The 17,172-nt window shown below is 45.5% G+C and overlaps 1 long non-coding RNA gene across 1 annotated transcript; it reads left to right on the forward strand.

Annotated features, from left to right (window-relative positions):
- Window positions 1-5,718: 5,718 nt before the first annotated feature.
- Window positions 5,719-16,648, forward strand: LOC122237029. Its single transcript, XR_006215227.1, has 4 exons — window positions 5,719-5,804; window positions 6,306-6,477; window positions 10,247-10,373; window positions 16,264-16,648. It is a non-coding gene; the product is annotated as an uncharacterized LOC122237029 (long non-coding RNA).
- Window positions 16,649-17,172: the final 524 nt, after the last annotated feature.

A 17,172-nucleotide genomic window follows, 5' to 3' on the forward strand; every position in this document is an offset into this window, starting at 1 on the left:
ATGGATGCAGTGCCATGCTATGTGTCATGTTTCCTAGAGGACAGAGGGAGGAGACTGTAGGGCTCCAGCTGGAGGTGTGATCTCATCCTGTGGCCACACTCTGCTTTTACAGTGGTGATTCCTCCTACTCCTTTGCAAAGCTGCAGCCTGGGCTATTCTGTCTGACTCTGCACATGCCATCTTTCTTAAAAAGACATTTATTATGACACATAATGTGAATAAAGGTTGGAACCATCCACTGTACTCTGATTTGCTATAAATGTCACTTGCAATGCTTGCTTCTCATTTATACCCAAAATGAAACTCTCTAGCCATGGCACCAATACCATCAAGTACCCTCCCAGAAGAGAAGGATTTGCCTTCGGCTGCCTCTCTGCTCAGCTCTGACAGGAGGCTGCCTGGAAGTAGAGGCTCCAGACCCCCTGCTAGTGCTGTGTTGGAAAGCAGACAATGAATGAGCATCATGGTCATAGTCAAGGGGCGTTGTGCATACTTTTAATGGAAGGCGGGGCTCTGCCTCAGAGCCTGCGATGACTGAGGAGGAGCAGACGCCCTCCACTGCTGATGTTCTCAAAACAACTGACAGGCCAAGATAAATCAGTTTGTGTCCTTCCTTCCCTTTCTACCACCCCTGCAGGAAGGAGATCTCATTGCCTATGAGAAGATGAGACAAAGAGAGACATAAGGGCAGATGGATGTATCCCAGGCATGCCGATCCTTCAATGTTCAATTAAGAAAACAGAGGCTGGGGACGGAACTGGGGTAGGGGGTGGTGCAGATAGGAGATGAGGCAAGCACTCTGTCAGAGAAAAGGTTTCCTGCAGCATGAAACTGTATTTACGGTAATACGCCTTACAAAGATACGTGTTCTCTAATCCAACTGCGTTAACTCTTCCATAAGCCAACTTCCCACAACGCACTGCACATGCTAAGACTCAGTTTACTAAACCATAATTTGATTTCTGAATCTCTCTGGGTACCTTGGCACTGGGAAAAGGGACATTCCTGGTCATGGAGTGAGGGGGGCCTATGGGCCGCGTAAAGAGGGAACATGTGAGGGTCTCTGGGCAGAGCAGGTTAGTTAATCTGGGATTGGCAAAGAGAAAAGGAAGCTCCATCCAGGTAGGAAGCTGGTCAATGGCACAGAGACACATGCAGGCTAAGCTGTGTTTGGTCAGGCCTAGTTTTGAGACAAGAGTCCTGGATCCTAGCCCTTATTCTGCTTCTCTGTATGAGTCTGGAAGTCATTGGATATTCTTGCACTTCCAATTCTCTCTCTGTCCAATGATGGACAGAAGTTTTACCCTCCAAATTCACCCTCTGGGGGTAATGACGAGGACATTCTTCAGACTTCCCCACAAAGATGGTGCCATTCTTACATGGAGTGCTTCTACCTGAGCTACAACAAAACTTTCCCAGTATTTCCTCTCAAGCTGAAGAACAGGCCCATGAGCGTTCCCAAATGTGGCACTACCCAAGGTCATTAGTGGACAACTGATTTGTCATACATTCGGAGGATAATCAGCTTGGGTTCTAATCCAAAACATGTTTACGTCCCTGTGTGCATGAGGAACAGAGGAGGAGGATATAGTGGAATGGAAAGGGGAGGTACTATAAGAAGATGAATGGAAACAGAGAAAAAGCCAGCTGGAGATAAAACAACTAAAATACAAATGAAATTAAACTCAAGAAATCAGAGTGGAGGAACTCACTTGGAAATACACTATGATTTCTCCTAGAGAAGCCACCAGTGACTGTGGTATGGTAATTTTTAAGAATCTGGAGACAAATGCTGTCACAAAAGGTGATGGCTGTTAAAACACAGTCCTATTTATAGCCTTCTGATCATCTGCCAAACATTCTCCTGATTATATTCAAGTCCTGGTTTCTTTGAGATGCCCAGTCTTCTATATAAACCTGCTTTAGCCTTCCACAATTAGGTCATCTCATGTGGCATTGTACTATTTGGACTCTCTTCCTCCCTCTCATAATCCCTTCCGTAGAATGGCCATTGGGGGTGCTGTCAGGAAGGAAGGCTGATGCTAGCCAGGCTCACTGCCTGCTGATGACCTCCACATGATGTCTGTAACACGTGTCCTTAACATGTTGGCTTGAGGGCCCCACCACAGTTACAATGCATGTTTTTGTTTAATGAAGAGAGTCAAATGATTCTGGAGATGAAAGGAAATCAAGAGATGAAAAATATACTCTTAGCACTTTCAAAAAATAATTCCATCCCAAAGTGAGAGATGTCAGCAGAAGGTGCTTGGGGCAATATTATGGGCAGGGTTTGCTGTATCAGGCTTCGGGACATAAGGGAAAGTGGCAGTGGATGCTTCCAGCAAAGGCAAAGACCAAGTTCAAGGGTCTGATTATCAAACGGTCTGTGACACAGATATAGGGTGTGAGGAAATGTACTCAGAGGAAGTAAAATCTGTAACACCTGAGGTTCCAGGCAGGAAAGCATCCGGGGTTGTTGCACTTCAGGTCCACGTGCTGGAACAGAGAAGGTGAAAGTGGAGGAGAGAGTGCCTGGGGGCTGAGGGCTCTCCTCCATGAAGCCCTGAGTCACTGATAACCCCAGAGTGTCCAGCTGGCTGCTTTTAAGGTGTCTTTGAACAGAAACACACATCATAAGATTCTGTATTCATTAGTTGATGAAATGTTATGACCAGAGGCTTGCAGGAACCTAACCCTGTATTTCCCCTAGGAGCAGTGGCTCAGTATTCACGAATTCAGCATTCGTTGTGACTTTATAAAACATAATCACTGAAAATAACAAGAATCACGTGATGCTGTTGGTGGGGAAGCAGGGACTAGCATGGGGGACTTCCATGTTTGAGCAGGGAAAGAAGAGAAGACACAGTTGAACAGGTAAGTGGGGGACCTGGCCATAGAGAGCTGGGAAGCAGGAAATGTGGGACTAAATAGGCTGAGTTGTTCAGGAAGGTCCCTAACCCTGTATGCCAGAAGTCAATGGCTTCTCCCAGAACCCTGTTCAGGTTTCTGCTACCTAAGCACAGTGCTATGATCATTAATTAATAAGCACACTGGAAACCTAAGCAGACAGACCCACAGTTAAGGGGCCACAGAGACCCAGAGAGGGTCTCAAGGGGCTGCCTCTTTGCAGTCCAGTTTATGACTCTTCAGGGAAGGCTACGCTACAGCCTTGTTATTTTCCTTCTGGGATTAAAAAGAGAACCGTAGTTTCCTGCCCTATTAAGCCAGTGCCTTTCATGATCATTAAAATACCTTTAAATACTTCATTTCTCCCCCTTAAAGTGTTCCAGGCAGAAGGGAAGCTCTCCTTCCACATAACCTTGCTCCAAAATAACAAACACATGATGCCATTTGAATTTGGCTCCTCTCTTCTTCCCTTTTGGGTGTTCAGAAATAGCCACTTACAAACACATGAAGGCATTTGCCTCGGTGGTAAATATGTCTTACGTGTTGATTTCAGCAGGCGACTCTCTGCAGATGTGCACATGTGTGCTCATTTCCTGCCCTCCAAAACTATATTTTGGTTGTGGACATATGGTGAGCAATAGTCGGAATAGTTATTCAGGGCGCAGACTCTCCTCTGGGATTCGTGGGACAAATCTTGCTCTTCTGTCAAGTCAGAATCACCCACAATGTATTGAGCACTGAAATGCACAAGAGGTTTTAATCATGTGTGCATGCTTACCGCCATACTCATAATAAAATCATTAACAGTCCTCTATGGCATGTTAATGGTCAAATGGATAATAACTAATGAAGCAGCTCACAGTTTTTTTAAGAGCTTAGCTATGATCCAGGTATTATTCTATGTAACTTGCAGGTATTAAGTAATTTAATTCTTGTAACAACCTAGGAAGTAATTATTAATATTATTACCATTTTATAGATAATGAAACTAGGGCACGGAGAGTTTGTCTAGGCAGGTAACTCATCTAAATCCAGAATTCAAGGGATGGATGGGACTGTGATTCAGATAATTTATTGACATAATAATTAGAATTTGAATTTCATTCTCTGTGTATTCTCCTCCCTGTTGCACAAATCCTACCTCTTAAGAAGGAAGCCAAGCCCGCGGTGCCCACTTGGCTCTAGAAGGTTTGTGAAGCAGTTTGGAAGCAGAAGATTCAGAAGGGCCCCCTCTTCCTGCCTTCCGCAAAAGCCTAAATTCACCGAAGAGGTTATGCCAAAGCTCTGGGGGCCCAGAGGGAAGTGAGTTGTTTTGAGGGAGCTAGAGAGAGGAGAAACGGATGAGAAGATAGGGACTCGCAGGAGGATACTCGCAGGTGCTGGGAAGGCAGAGACCCAGGCCCCACTCCCTGGTAGCACAAGACCCCAGAAGACAACAGCTATGTGGTCTTCCAAAAAGGTCTGACCTGGGCAACTGGGCAGGTCCTGCAAAGCCTGAGAATGACAGTGTCTGCCACCTTTGAGGAGGACACAGGCTTGGAGAGAAAGAGATCTCCGTAAGCACAATGGACTGAAAACCAGAGACACTTCCTCCATTTTCCAGCTACAGGGGGGCTGGTAACTCCCAGGAAGTAGAGAACGCCCTAACAATCTCTGAGATTGAATTACTATCATTCTGGACAGAACGGGGCTTACAGTCTGATTTCATTTGATTTAAAGAAAATTGGGGAAAGGGCCATTTTTGCAGACCTGAGTCGGTAGTGTGAGAGGCTTCTAACCCTTATGGAATGTTTAGAGATTTCACAGGGGAGGAAGGAGGAACTTGGGCATTATGGGAAGAGTCAAGGTTAGAGAAGCAGAAGGAAGGACAGGAGCATCCAGGCAGATGCCAGAGAGAGGCCACCTGTGAGGACAGAATGGAAGCAAGTGGTCTGAGCAAAGGCCAGGAGTAGCCCAGACTGGAATGGGGGAAGCAGGGCTGTGGAGAGATAATATGTGAGGGAGCTGTGTGTCAGGATCAGGGGTGTGGGCTTCCCTGTAGTCCCCCCTCCTCCGACATTAAGGCCTGTTTTGCCAGCACATGGTGTCAGTATGTTGTCAAGAGTCACTTTGAGCCAAGAACACTGGTGTCATTCTGTCCCCCCCACCAAGCAGTCCTGAGCCTTTCTGCCTCTTGGCTCTGCCCATGCTTTCATTTATGCAATACCTCTTCTCTTTGTACCTACCCCAATCCTCCTCAGCACCCCCCACCCCAACCCCTACCCCCAGAGATAACCAACAAGATCCCCACTGCCATTCAAGCTTAATACAACTACCACCTCTGAAGCAAAACTTGCCCTGAACTCCCTTGGGGGACCCAACCCTCTTACCCCTGTGGTCACACAATGCACTGCCGGGCTATGATTTAGTAACTTATCATGTTGCCCTGTGCACTTCATAATGGCAGGAGCCATGTCTTTTTCACGTTGGGATCCTCAGGCCATCTGGCACGTCTGAGGAGATGAACACTCCTCAGATGAACATAGCAGAGCAGGGGTAGGGCAGGGTTGACCTGCACACAGAGGGAATATCAGGGTGTATTATGAACATCATATCAGCCTCAATCCTCAGCCCTGCTCACCTCTGTCCATGGTGTACCCAATGCCCAGCACTGTGGTCACTCTGGGTTACTGCTGGAGGGGTTGCTCAAGGGCAAGTACATGACCTGGGCCCCGAACAACACATCACCCATTGTGTCTAGCGTCACAATAGAGAGAATGACCCAAGGGAATGAGACAGGGGAGGCAGAAGCCTTGACATAGAAGGAGTAAATACCAACCAGACTGTAGGACACAGAATTCAGCGTGATGAGGGTAGCTGTGGGCCGCACCACTCTGCAAGTCTTCAGAGTATGAGAGGTAGTGCCAGAGCTCAGAGTTTCAGAACAGAAAAGGGAACTATTGTTGGGTGGGGGAGGGGGAGGGGTAAGGAGAGGCAGATGTGGAAAATCTCCTCCTTCCTGGGGCAGAGGATTTGAGAAGCCAAGGGGCATGGCCTAAGGTAATGCAAGAGAACCACGCCTTCTGGTGATTCCAAATAAGAAATCAGCCCTTCTCACAGCAACAGGGGCACGTGCACTGGAAGCAGCCCACTAGGACACAGAAGCAGCATGGGACTTCCGATTCGGCGGGAACTGGGCTTTCATTTTCACTGAGCCACTAAATAGCTGGGTGGCCCTGGGGCAAGTCACTCTACCTCTCTGGGCCTCCATTTCCTCATTTATAAAATGAGTAGACTGAGCTAGAGAGAGATGGTTACATACTATATAGCCCTTTTTAGCTCTAACATGCTAAGACAGCATTCATTCCCCATCACAGCTGTAATGTGACAGCATTTGAGGCTTTCCTTCCTCCACTCAGTCCAAGACCTACATGGCGAGGGCAAGCACATGCATTAGAACCTAGAAGTATTTTGTGGAAATGGCATAAGCAAAGCATCTAAGACATTTATCAAGAATATCTGAATATCAACCATCAAGCCCCAGGCCGAGGGGAGCTGGGAATATTTCAGGGCACATTAACCACTGTTGTGGTAAGTAATTATGCACACTGACTTTGAGTCTGTTTCAACGGTCACATCTCAGAGTGTAATTCCTGCACTGTTTCCAGGGAGGGACGGACCCGAGCAAGTGCTAACGAGTCTTCCTAGAGTCTGAACTATGGACTGGTAATAGCTGGCATTTCAAAAATGTAGCCTTTTGTTTCTTGAAAAACTGCTTAAAAGCATTCACTCCCCCATCTCTGATCCTTCTCTGAAAAAGAAAACAATAAATATGATTTCAATCCATTGTGTTAATATCAGGATGCACACACAGAAGTGCCTGGATCCAGCGTTGAGCAAAAACCCATCTGTGATGCCAAGCGCTTTCTGTCTGTCAACAGACAGAAAGAGGACATTAACACTTTCGGGTCTCTTGAGAAGTGAGAGTTCAGTGGTCACTTGCTCTCACTATGTAGTTGAAAAAAGATCATATCTGTATGTGCAGTGCTATCTGAAAAGAAAAAAAAAACTGATAAAAATGTATTGGAATAACTTGACAGATTTAAATGTGTATTTTCCCTGAAAATAATTTATCTCTGCAGAGACACCCATTATTGAAACCGCTAGCCTAACTGATCTAAATTCCCACTGTTTGCCATTTGCTCCAAACCTTATCCATGTCCCAATTAAAATCTCTGCTGGCAAACACTACGAGAGATGTCAGGGCAATTTTCATAAAAGAGTAAAAGAAGATCACACAGAATTTTTAACAATCTATTAGTTGGCACAAAGACAAAGAGGGATACGGATGGACCCTGTTGGGGAGTGGGCACTTGAAGGATTATTTTTCTGATCACCCAAACTTGGCCTTCTTAGATCGGAGAGTTTATCTAATAAATCAATCAATCCATCAATCAATCATTATCATTTACCTAAATCTAATAGGGAAGTGTTACAATGTTTTGGAGGTAGGGATGATGCACATGATATAAGGCCCTGCCGTTCAAAGTGTGGCCTTATACCAGAGCATCTCAGCATCACCCTGAGCCTATGCGAAATTCAGAATCTCAGGTTCCGCCCCGGGTCTCCTGCATCAGAATCTGCATTAACAAAGTTCAAGGTTGAAGTGATTCATGTCTTTATTAAGGTTGGGAAGCATAATTAGCATATGTGGATTTAAGAAACTAAAAGTAGGGGTGTGTGTGTGTGTGTGTGTGTGTGTGTGTGTGCGCGCGCGCGCGCGCGCTGGGGGTGTGTGGATATGTGTGAGGGGTTGTGTGCTGGAAAAAAAGAAAGGGTCAGGAGCCAAGTGTAAATGTCGAATTGGGATTTTGAAACCATCCAGATTTTGAAACCATGCTCCCAGCCACCAAGCTGTTCTGCCCAAAGAGATCATCTCTATGGTGAATCTCACGCCCAGTTTCTGCTAGAATATCTCCAGTGAAAAGTACCTCATTCATTCTCACAGGGCAACCAGTTCTGTTTGCAGTAGTTAGCCCATTTTCAAATGGCTCTTGTGAGTGTTCCTAAACTGTCAGCTCCAGGCCACGATCACCTAAGAAACATCCTCTGTCACACCTGCTGTGTGACCTCAGCCATGTTACTGAACCTTAGTGTATGTGTCAGTTTTCTCGTCTCTGAGATAGGGTAAGGGATAGTACCTGTGCCGGTCTCATGAGTTTTGTGGAGATCAGATAAAATAAACCATAGGATGCCCCAGTCCATGCTTGAGGACATGCAGTAAGTGCTCAATGAATGCCACCTATTATTATTCCCAACTGAAATAGTCTTCCTTCAAAAAAAGGCATGAGAGAAAAGGTAGAGCTTAACTGTCTCTTTGAAAGGACAGACAGAATTCAAGTCAGCCAAAAGAGCATTCTGGGGACCTAGGACCTGAAAGCACGAGGTATCAGACTTAGGAATGCCAAAATAGAGAGCAGTAAATATTTCAGTCTGACTAGAGTGCAAGGTGTGCGACCTAATGAGCAAAAAAGCTAGAAAGGTAAGTGAAGGACGGATCATGCGTCCCAAAAGTATGACTCTGAGAAGGGAGGGCTGGGAGCTGGGCAGTGTGAGATCAACCGAGGCACCGTTTTAACCGAACCTTGAGCCGAAGCAGTAGCTCAGAGGAAGGCACAGGAGTCTGATGTCAGAAGGCGCGTACATGCGTTCCATATTAGCTTGACCCATATGGTGTTACCAATGCTACATTGCTTTTAACCTAGAAGAACAGCAGTTTCATTTGATTCAACATGATACAGTCCTTCCTTACCTTTAATGTGTAAGGTGTGTGGGGGAAGAGGGGGAGTCGAGGGGGCAAATCCGCCCTCTGCACCCACCTCAGACTTCCTCAGAAGTTGAGCACGCCGAAAGAAGAGGGATTAGGAGGCACAGGCATGACATGCTAAGTAAACAAAAGGTGTCGTTTACTTTCTGGGTGTCCCAGACCCCTGGCACCACAGTGGTCAGAAGCAGCTTTGTCTGCACATCCACTTTCCAGAAGCATCCACCGTTCACTATTGATGTAGGCAACCCAAGAACCTTCTCACCCTCTGCGCAACTCCAAGACTTTTGCCCAGGATTCAAATGTTAGCTTTGCATAGAGCATTTGCAATCATTTGGGTCAAAACTAAATTTAAAACAAAACCCTGGGCTCCTTCCCATGGCCTAAAAGGACAGTTTAGGAAAAGGCAGGAGGAAGTGATTTATTAAAAAGGAAAAAAAATGCTACCAAGATATTTCAAAATAATGGCAGCTGCATGCACTTCCAGTCTGTGAGGGCCTTGTTCGGGGCCCATTTTGGTAACGACGAGAAACCGCTGCTCTCTTTCCCAGGCATATGTTTAAAGCGCCCTGCAAATGATTTCATGTTGGATCGAGCTTCATTACTCACAGTTCATATTTGGTCTAAATTACAGTAAATGTTATTTCAAGGTTTACAAGTTAATTATTATAGTATAGTATTTACTCCATTATATAGTAATTACTGCAGTATCTAACGCCTAAAGGGTTTTCCCCCGTATATGAAGGACACAGAATATTTTAGAGTTTTTTCAAGCAGAACAGGGCTCACTGGTGTGTGTGTGTGTGTGTGTGTGTGTGTGTGTGTGTGTGTGTGTGTGTGTGTGTATGCGCGCGTATGTGGGGTGGGGGCTGGGAAGATGGGCATGCAAATGCCCACATTCTTTCAGATGCAGGGTCACAGGGGCTGCCAGCAGCCAAACTCGTTTCGACCGCCCCGGGAAGTAGCACGTGCTATTTGTAGGGGCGAAAGAGATCGTGCTGACTCCCACAGATATGCAAGATGCTCATCCCACCTCTGGCAGGCCGCGACTGTACAGAGCCGAACAAAAAAACGCTTTCGACCTACAGATGAACCAAGACCGGGTTTGCTCATCTCTGGGAGGCAGCTGCCTGAAAGACCTCACTTGCAATGTGGCTCCCCCTCTTCTGGCTTGTTGCAAGGGTTTATGTGGTCTCCTTGCACACGCTCTCTCCCCAACACCCCACCCTTGCCACAGAAGGGTCAGCTATGTGACACCAGATAGCCCCCTGCTCTGGGCTACATTTACACCTCTTTGCTCCATTCCAGCCCACTCTTTGTTCTGGCTGCCAAACCCAAAATGGATTCCATAAGTATCCTGCTTCCCAAATGTTGGGCCAAATGGCGGCCTGCAGGTCTGGGAACCCTAGGGGCCTGACAGGCAGTCGAGCTGAATGACAGGCTCGGGATCAAACCACATTTTTGTCCTCTGACTGCAGCCGAGCATCTTGGGCTCGTCAGATGCAGCTTCCTCTTGCAATGTCCTCTCCTCCCCAGAAGCCTGACCGCTGTTACCTTGATAAATGCTGAGCAGATGGAAAAGGAGAATTTGGCAATCACAGAAGCATCACGTCCCTTGACTCTGGCCCCTCTTCAGGAGGAGAGAACAGATCATGGAGACCAGGTGAGTCAATGTGCCTTGAGTGTGCACTTACTGTGTGTCTGGCCCTGAAGCTAGCAGAGTTGGAAAAGAGAAATGGTCGACACTTCTAGCACATGCTTTCTTCTACTGCAAAGGATTCCACAGCTCAGCCTTCTCACTGGCAGGGTAGGCAGAGACAGAGGGGTGAAGGGGGAGAAACTGCCGGTGTGTTTTTGCCCAAAGTGCTCTCGACACATTTTCTTTTTTGGCAGATGGTGGCAAAAAAAAAACAAAAAACAAAGAACAAAAAACAAAAAACAAAAAAAACTGGAGGGTTTAAGTAAAAACGTTCCCGGAGCTCGCAGATGGGTGTCCGGTTTTCAGATGGCCCCTCATGCACTGAAGCACACGACTTGCCCTTCCTGGACTGGCTCACAGTGGGCCAGTCTAGCGATTGTTCAAGAGACAAGTGTTTGGCCAGCGGGCACTGGAGGGTACTTACCCCTGCCCTTTCTCATTGCCCTGGCCCTCTCCTTAATTGTCACAGCAGCAACTGACTCCTCACCAGCCAGTACACCCTCCCCATCCATTTGCAAAACGGACATCTCAGCACATCTAACTCTCCGGCTTTAAATCCACAAGTGGTTTCCCATTACTCATAGAGTATATCCCACTTCCTTGAATGGCTAAGCACACCTCGCACAGCTGGGCTCTGCCTTCCCTCACCATTTTCTTTCCTGAAGTTTTTAAGATCCAGCCACTTGGACATCCATTTAGTCCCTTGAACCTTCTTCTGCCCTTTCCCATCTTTGGGAGTTTACTTATGGTACTCTTACGACCTTCTCCAACCCACTCCTCTCTGACCTCCTTCCAGTGCCTCTCTCTGACCTGTCCTTCACATCTCACCTCAGGGATCTTCCCAGACATCTAGAACTCAGGCACCTCCCCATTCTGACCCCTCCAGTGACTCACATAAATCCTCACTCTAACAGTCATCATACTCTGCTGTATTCAGCTGTTAAATACCTTTCTGCTCAGCTAGACCATAAGCTCTATGAGGACAGAGATCACATCTGCCCTGCTCATTCCCAGCAACTAATAAAGTGATCGGCCATGGTTTTGCCATGGCAAGGCAATGACATGTTTACTGAAAGAGAGCATTCTTGAGTGAATTCCAAAAATGCCAAGTGAAAAAAGTAGGCAGTCTGGCGTATCAACTGAGTGGAGAAACCTAGTAATAATGAGAGTTAATACCTACTTTGCCAAACACTGTACTATATTTACACTTCACAACAACACAGTATGGGATAGATGCTCTGATTATACCTCTTTTACAGAAAGTAACAACTGAGGTGCAGGGAGCTTGAGGAATATGTCTAAGGACACCCAAGTCATAAAGGGTGGAACCATGATACAATTTCAAGCAGTTGGATCCAGAGCCCGCACACTGAACCATTCATTCCGCTAAGTTAACTCTTGCTAAACTTGATGTGGAGGAGAAGAAAGGGCATTAGGCACCCCTCAGTCCTTTCCTCCTTCGCCTACTGTCTCTCTGTGAACAAACTGTTGCTGTAATGAACATATATTTAATGTGAGATGAGAATAAAGTATATCAGCTCCCTAATCACTTCATACACACTCTTTCACTACCTGTCACATCTTTACAATACAGTCAAAGCATTTTCAGCAGCAGAGATAATTAGGAAAAAAAAAGTAACAAGTTTTGGCAGAACAAATGATTATCAAAGAGAAGGACTCATATTTGTCCCCACCGGTCCTGTCAGTGCTTGAACCCCAGCCTAGGACCACCAGGAAGAGGATGTCTCCTCCTTTTCTCCTTGTAAGTGTTTCCTCACCATTTTCTGCTCCTCCCACTCCCCTCCCCAAAATGCACGGTCACATAAGATACATACAGACTTGGACTAGAGAGCTAGGTAAGGGCTGTGGCAACTCATAAAATTCATTAGGAATGCCATCAGAAGGTAAACCACCCCCCCCAGCGGAGTTTTAGCATCCAGCTGTGCCTAGCCACCAGACTTCAGAAAGGAGATGGGGAGCTGAGATAAGAATCCATGAGGCCATCCCTGGTTCTGGAGGCCTCCATTCCTTGCTTGTTTCTAATGTCACCACCTTGGATTCCCAGCATGGGCCTCATTCGGTCCCCATCTATTTGCCCCATCCTTCTTTCCATGGACATAACCATTCTAGCAAGCTCTGAAAGATTTCTGTCCAGTAGGACTTATCCTATAAAGAGTTTTCATTCATTAATGTTAAATACAAATAAAATTTTTTTCTTCCAAAACACTTCACTGAACTGCCAATTAATCAAGTTTCCTTCCATATTTCACTTTCTTTTTATCTGTGTGGCAACAAATAATAATGTCTACTTTGAATGTTAACTATTTAATTGGACATCACAGAGTTAGCTGAGTCACTGGCGATCTCGGGAAGGGGCAGTGTATCCCTCTTCTGTGGTGCCAGTTGCCGTTTTTATTTACTCCAGGCTCAGCTACCTCCAGTCTACAATACCCTTGAGTGGTCTCGACCTTGAAAAACCAAAGGAAAGAGATTATACTTCAGAGTCACAGTCCCCCTAAGTGTAATCCTGGCTTCGGCATTCCCAACTCTATACTTTACACAACTAGGATTAGATAGAAAGAATATGGAATGTGCTCTTCATAACATTCGTTATAGAAGAAGCATTCAAGTAACAGTCACTGTGATTATTTATGATGATCTTTTTTATGGTACCACACAGCAAGCTCCTATGACATATGCTATTCTGCTGCCCAAAGCCTGCTAGTTACCTGCTATCAATGTCCTTCAGAATATAGAGGGTGAGCAGTTACATAAATGTTTTTCCTTCTATCATTGGTCTCAAAGATCATCACGGTGGGACTTTAAAGGATTGTTGGAGAGAAAAATCAGGGTTTGTTGTTGCCCCCACTCTCCTTAACAAAATCCATGAAGTTTGACTCTGTTCTCTAGGCTTAATTAGGCTACATCAAAAGAGTTCTACTCCACGGTGGGGATAAATTCCATTAGTGACCCTGCTAAAGCAGATGTCCTTGGGAACACTTCCTCCTGACCTAAACCCTTGTCCTATGTCTGACATGTGTCCCTGTGAGACACCACATCCTCCTAAAGCTGCAGCGTCCCGAGCTGACGGGAGAGATCTGACCTATGGCTGCCGGCATACAGTTGAACTAGGCTTTTATTTTTACGTTATTCCATAATCTATTTAAACTTTCCCAATTTAAATGGAAGACAGGAGATAAGTGATACTAATGCCTGAGGTCAATATTTTTATTTTTTAAAACTCTGAATCCTATGGAATACAAGAAAAGGAGGAAATACTGGCACGAGTTATTTTTACCTTCCACCTCAACTTCTTTTGTTCAAGTGCAGACACAGGACACAGAACACTCTTGTATTTTGTGGGCGGTAGACTTTTTTTTTCTTCTTCACCAGGACCCAAATTATCTCCAAGTCCTTACATCCATTAGCCTAATTAATATTAAGAACATATGCATATGCAAATAAGCCCCTCTTTGCCATATATTTCACTTTATAAGACAGGTTGAAGGGTGGTTGGTGAGTCAATCAAATGTCATAAATTGGCTATGCATAAGAGCTCATTAATATTAATTGGGGCGTGGGCATTGTGCAGTAGTCCATGCCTCCATTAGAGACGGGCCCCTTGCTTTAATTGTTCCAAAGATTTTGAAAACCAAAGCCTCTGACCTGATTTAAATATGTAATCCACCCCCCCCCCCAGGTAGTCTACTGAGCAGCATCAGAAAGGTATTAAAAAAAATACAGAGCAGACCTTTTCTAAGACAGATGGCACACAATGAGGTTAGAAAAAGTATCTTGAGATCCAACCTGCAAGAACAAAAAAAAATTGCTTGCATTGTTGTTTTCATTATCTTGCTTCTGTCATTTCATGAGCTTTGTATCTTGCAAGGAAAGAAAGAAGGGAGAAAAACTGTGAAATTAATCTTTTGTGCATGGCCTGATAAAGAAGAGACATGCTCAGACAAAAGATAGACTGAGAGAAGGTACCGTGATTGATGACTAAAGTAAAGGTGTCAGAAGAGTATTATGTAAATTACTGGAGGCACACACCATTTCAGAGAGAATGAGAGGGAAGAGCAGGCAGGGGGAGCGAGGGAGAGGGAGAAGGCGAGAGAGGGAGTTAAGGTACTGAGAGTGAAAAAAGGATTGCAGAGTCGATGTCACCAAAGAACTGGTCCCCAAACACCCATTTCTTGCCATCTTTCATCTCCTCCGACAGGCTCACCTCACACTCTCTCTAGGTTGCAGGATGTAACAAAGCGGGTGGGGGTGGGGGGAGAACTGTCAACATTAGCATGATTCTAGTCAAGGCAAGGTTTAGGGAAAGCAGTGTCTGAAGTGAAATCATCAAGGAAGGAAGTTTCAGTTAAAGGGGAAAGGGATCCGGCTGGCAAATTCATGTGCCTCTGTGTGAGGCGAGCCACGGAGGTGGGGACAGGAGTCGGGCCACTCTCATTCTTCATGCTGGAGAGGGGCTGTGGGAGGGCCTCTGTCCTTCCCCCAAGTCTCTGGTTAGATCTCCACATCTGTGTCGGGTGTATGACACGACCACCATACAAAGGTGGGTGGATAGAGACTCAAAAGGCCAGGGGCCGGGAGCCACGTTACAAAAATCTCTACGTAATGAAATGAAGGCGAGTGTTCAAAATTGCCTCCATTTTCCTGCCTGGAAGAGATGCAAAGCAACAGAAGGATCACATTCAATCATGCGAATGGGTTTTGCCCCAGTGACCCTTGTGTGCAGGCTGGTCTGTACCTCCCCGCTAACAGTATTCAAAAACCTCTCGCTTAGAAGTCCAGTACTGGCACCTACGGGTTTCTAAAAGAAAAAGAAAACAAACAAACAAACAACAACAACAACAAAAAAAAAAAACCTTCCAAATTCTAGCAAACCATATCTGGAAAGAGCAACGTTGGTATTCAGGGAGAACTCACCAGGCAGGTTGTTTACAGCCAGCCCCGTTCTGACCCTGACTGGAATAACATTTGAACCCAATTTGCTGGGGCCTGAGCAGTACCGGTGGCTAAATATTTTAAATATCACCCCTTTGAAAAGTCCAGAGATGAAGCCAATGTCTAGATCAAGATTTTCTCCACACCTGCCCTCCCTTCTCAGCAGGGTGTGAAGGTAAAGAGAATAAAATGAATCTCCATTCATTAAAAGCACAGAGGGCCTCCAAGTACTATAAAGATTAGGGTAAAACCTCAACCCACCCTGAAACCCAAATGCAGTTAATCAATTAAAAAACAAATGATAGTAAAGTAAATTTACGTGAAAGCCCTGATTTTCCCATTTTGATTATTTTGGAAATCTTTGAAATAGTCAATGACTGAAAGGGTGAAAGAGGTCTAGGAATGGGGATAAAGGTGGACCAAATTTACACCCAAAAGCTGTCCCGTAATACACTCCCATTGGGGATATTAACACCCAAAAAAGTAGTCCCCAGTTCCACTCCCCCCCAGCCCCAGAGTGGTCTCTTCCTCCTCTAACTGCCTGACCACTCATCCACAGCCATATGCTGCTTCCTTTATGTATTCCACAGTCCACATTCTTTGAGCCCCTCTATGTGCCAGATTCTGTACAAAATGGAACAAGACACACTTTCTCTGGTGGAGCCAGCCTGTGACCATGTCTCCTAGCTCACAGTACTCACTTCAATGGCCAGGGCAGTGCTTGCTGCCATGGGATCAGGCCTTGCTTATTTAAACTGAATTACCCAAAATGGGGCTTGGCCAGAGATGCACCTGAGCATAAAGCCTAAACCAGGACGCTGTGCTAGAGAAGGCAAGAGATACAGGGGAAAGATGTCTGTCTGCTTTCATCCTCACATGATTTACCTTTGTCCTTCTTTAGGAATACTTTGGTCTCACGGAACAAACCTTCATTCAAAGAAACTCAAGGGAGAAGTTTTATTACAAGAGGAGCTCAGAGGACCCAAAAGGGAGAAGTATATTTGGTCCTCAGGAGATAACAGAACCGCGGCCTGGAGAGGCATCCAACTCCATATTTATATCTTTTTGTCTCCATATTTACATCTCTGTCTTACCTTCAGGCAGCACATGAGATTTTAACCACGTTTCTCTCTTTAGGTGTTCCTCCTCTCTCTCAGCAACCCCACTTCCTTTGCTGGCTTTCCTCATGGACTATGTTGAAGGCACCATAAGGATGGTAGTACCAGTGCTGTTACTATTACTACTACTAATAATAGCAAGCAATTGAATAACGGCCAGAACTGTTCTGAGCACATCACACACATGAACTCATTTAACATGACAACCTTATTATTTTTATCTTCTATTATTTATGTTTAGTTCACTTGTTTATATGGCTTTTTTACTATTTGTTATTATTTTATTATTATTTATCTTTATCTCTAATTTCAAGTTGTGGAAACTGAGGCAAAGAGGTGACGCGCCCAGGACTGCAGAGCTGGGACGTGGTGGAGTCGGCATGGGAGCCCTGACAGACTAGCCTCAGAAGCTGTGCTTTCACCAACTGAGTTAGATTGCCCAGAACCCACTAGTTCCCATGACCTTCCAGATCCATCTAAGGAGAACCAGATGCATCCCGGACACTCTGGGGTATGGTCAGGGGCAGCAGGTCAGTTAGTAGGCCAAGCTGCAGGGGTGGTGACCAGACGATGCGATGTGAGTGTGAGGACCCCAAGGAGGTAAACGTTGTTTGTGCAAACATTTTCGTTGAAAACAATCTTTCAAACCCAGACTCCACCCAATATAACAAAAAGGCTCAGTGAGAAAAGTC

Source organism: Panthera tigris, chromosome A3 (assembly GCF_018350195.1).
Source record: "Panthera tigris isolate Pti1 chromosome A3, P.tigris_Pti1_mat1.1, whole genome shotgun sequence".
NCBI lineage: Eukaryota > Metazoa > Chordata > Mammalia > Carnivora > Felidae > Panthera > Panthera tigris.